General features: G+C 46.3%; 1 pseudogene; it reads right to left on the bottom strand.

Moving 5' to 3' along the window:
• Window positions 1–2363: 2363 nt before the first annotated feature.
• LOC110741229 lies at window positions 2364–3315 on the bottom strand (annotated as a pseudogene).
• Between the last annotated feature and the right edge of the window lie 452 nt (window positions 3316–3767).

Below are 3767 nucleotides of genomic sequence, written 5' to 3'. Positions count from 1 at the left end.
TGGGTAAATACAGCCATTCCAAATGGGAGAAATTGACCAAAACAAAGGGGCTACAGGACCCATGCAAGTCTGAAATCCAGCGGGGCAGTCAAAATCTTATAGCTCCAAAATGATCTCCTTTGACTCCATGTCCCACATCCAGGTCATACTGATGCAAGAGGTGGATTCCCATGGCCTTGGGCAGCTCCACCCTTGTGGCTTTGCAGGATACAGCCTCCCTCCCAGCTGCCTTTGTAGGCTGGCACTGAGTATCTGTGGCTTTTCCAGGTGCACGGTGCAAGCTGTCAGTGGATCTACCATTCTGGGGTCTAAAGGACGGTGGTCCTCTTCTCACAGCTCCACTAGGCAGTGCTCCAGTGGGGACTCTGTGCAGGGGCTCCCACACCACATTTCCTTTCTGCACTGCCCTAGCAGAGGTTCTCCATGAGGAATCCCCCCTCCTCCCGCAGTAAACTTCTGCCTGGGCATCCAGATGTTTCCATACATCTTCTGTAATCTAGTAATCTAGGTGGAGGTTCCCAAACCACAATTCTTGACTTCTGTGCACTCACAGGCTCAACACCACGTGGAAACTGCCAAGGCTTGAGGCTTGCACATTCTGAAGATATGACCTGAGTTCTATGTTGGCCCCTTTCAGCCACAGCTGGAGCAGCTAGGAGGCAGGGCACTAAGTTCCTGGGCTGCACACAGCATGAGGACCCTGGGCCTGGCCCACAAAACCACATTTTCCTCCTAGCCCTCCAAGCCTATGATGGGAAGAGCTACCGCAAAGGTCTCTGATATGCTCTGGAGACATTTTCTCCCATTGTCTTGGTGATTAATATTCAGCTCCTCAATACTTATTCAAATTTCTGCAGTTGGCTTGAATTTCTGCTCAGAAAATGGGATTTTCTTTTCTATTGCACTGTCAGGCTGCAAACTTTCCAAACTTTTATGCTCTGTTTCCCTTTTGAATCTGAATGCCTTTAACAGCACCCAAGTCACCTCTTGAATGCCTTGCTGCTCAGAAATTTCTTCTGCTGGATACTCTAAATCATCTCTCTCAAGTTCAAAGTTCCACAAATCTCTAAGGCAGGGGCAAAATGCCACCAGTCTCTTCGCTAAAACATAGCAAGAGTCATCTTTGCTCTAGTTCCCAACAAGTTCCTCGTCTCCATCTGAGACCACCTTAGCCTGGATCTAATTGTTCATATCACTATCAACATCTTGGTCAAAACCATTCAACAAGTCTCTAGGAAGTCCCAAACTTTCCCACATTTTTCTACCTTCTTCTGAGCCCTCCAAACTGTTCCAACCTCTGCCTGTTACACCGTTCCAAAATTGTTTTCACATTTTCAGGTATCTTTTCAGCAACACCCCACTCTACTGGTACCAGTTTACCGTATTATTCTGTTTTCACACTGTTGATAAAGACACACCCAAGACTGGGCAATTTACAAAAGAAAGAGGTTTATTGGACTTATTATTCCACACGACTGGGGGGAGCAGTCTCACAATCATGATGGAAGGAAGGAGGAGCAAGTCACATCTTCCGTGGATGGCCACAGGCAAAGAGAGAGCTTGTGCAGAGAAACTCCGGTTTTCAAAGCCATCATATCTCATAAGACCCATTCACTATCACTAGAACAGCATGGGAAAGATCAGCCCGTATGATTCAATCATCTCCCCCCAGGTCTGTCCCACAACATGTGGGAATTATGGGAGCTATAAGATGAGATTTGGGTGGGGACACAGAGCCAAATCATACCAGTTCTAATTGTAAAGAGAAGTTATTTTGGGATTGTTCAGATACACTGACTCTTTTTTTTTTTTTTTTTTAATATGGAGTCTCGCTCTGTCACCCAGGCTGGAGTGCTCCTCCTTCCTTCCATCATGATTGTGAGACTGCCCCCCTCCCAGTCATGTGGAATAATAAGTCCAATAAACCTCTTTCTTTTGTAAATTGCCCAGTCTTGGGTGTGTCTTTATCAGCAGTGTGAAAACAGAATAATACGGTAAACTGGTACCAGTAGAGTGGGGTGTTGCTGAAAAGATACCTGAAAATGTGAAAACAATTTTGGAACGGTGTAACAGGCAGAGGTTGGAACAGTTTGGAGGGCTCAGAAGAAGGTAGAAAAATGTGGGAAAGTTTGGGACTTCCTAGAGACTTGTTGAATGGCTTTGACCAATTCTTCCTAGAGACTTGTTGAGTGGCACAATCTCGGCTCACTGCAAGCTCCACCTCCCAGGTTCATGCCATTCTCCTGTCTCAGCCTCCCGAGTAGTTGGGAATACAGGCACCCACCACCATGCCTGGCTAATTTTTTTGTATTTTTAGTAGAGATGGGTTTTCACCATGTTAGCCAGGATGGTCTCGATCTCCTGACCTTGTGATCAGCCTGCCTCAGTCTCCCAGAGTGCTGGGATTACAGGCGTGAGTCACCATGCCCGTCCTACACTGACTCTTTTATTCAGACACTAGGGCTGTTTTGTGGTCATTGAGTATCACTGTTTTCTTCAAATCTTCAAGCATGTCCTTCTTTTGGATTTTGGCCCATGAGTTGGGGATTTTACCTTTACCTATCATTTTTTTCTGATATTTATATTCTAGCTTTGATCTGAAGTGAGAAAAGCCATTCCCAAGATGGCTGGGTGGAAGAATCTGGAGTGATGCTTCAAGTGGCATAATCCCCTCCTGCCTTTTGATACTTCTTATATGGGATTTTTCCACCATTGCTCAAAACCAATGAACAATCACTTGCTACAAAACTAGTAAAGCAATCAATGACAGAATGGCCTGTTATACACCACTCCTCTCCATAGACAGCCTGAGGTCAGAGGAAGGGAACACCATGGTCTCCGTGTGTAGGAATTGTGTTTGTACAAATTGCTCCACAGCAGGGACACTGTTTCCAGCAGCCACAGAGATGTTCAGACAGCATTTTCTCAATTTTAGAAACCATTACTTTCATACGCATACTTGAATAATGCTGCTCTATTCTCTTCATTGTGAGATCCAAAGCTGCACTCATGTCTTCTCTGAGAAACTCAGTATCTTTTATCTCCTGGTGTTTAATCCTTGTCAAGTCTCTCTGTGAAAAGATCAAGTTGCTCCCCAGGTGATCACAGAACAAATCCAACCATCCAGTGCTGCTTTTATCTTTACCTACTGATGTGAATTCATGAAGGACAGAGAGGATGCTATTATTAATGTCAGCTAAACTTTTCTCAAAAAAATCTTCATTTTTTTCCTGCATTGTCTAAACTGTATCTCTTTCTATTGATTTTGATGTAATTCCTTAAAAAGCTATTCTTATTATGAAAGTATTGCCAATACTGGGGAGCAAGATGGCCGAATAGGAGCGGCTCCAGTCTTCAACTCCCAGCGCCAGCGACACAGAAGACCGGTGATTTCGCATTTTCAACTGAGGTACTGGGTTCATCTCACTGGGGAGTGCCGGAAGATCGATACTGGTCAGCTGCTGCAGCCCGACCAGCGAGAGCTGAAACAGGGCGAGGCATTGCCTCACCTGGGAAGCGCAAGGGGGAAGGGAATCCCTTTTCCTAGCCAGGGGAACTGAGACACACAACACCTGGAGAATCGGGTAACTCCCACCCCAATACTGCGCTTTGAGCAAACAGGCACACCAGGAGATCATATCCTACACCTGGCCGGGAGGGTCCCACGCCCACGGAGCCTCCCTCATTGCTATCACAGCAGTCTGTGATCTACCGGCAAGGCAGCAGCCAGGCTGGGGGAGGGGCGCCCGCCATTGCTCAGGCTTAAG

This window comes from Papio anubis, unplaced genomic scaffold (assembly GCF_008728515.1).
Source record: "Papio anubis isolate 15944 unplaced genomic scaffold, Panubis1.0 scaffold628, whole genome shotgun sequence".
In the NCBI taxonomy this organism is placed as follows: domain Eukaryota; kingdom Metazoa; phylum Chordata; class Mammalia; order Primates; family Cercopithecidae; genus Papio; species Papio anubis.
Note: the sequence above shows the minus strand (reverse complement) of the source record. Positions and strands in the feature narration are given on the sequence as shown.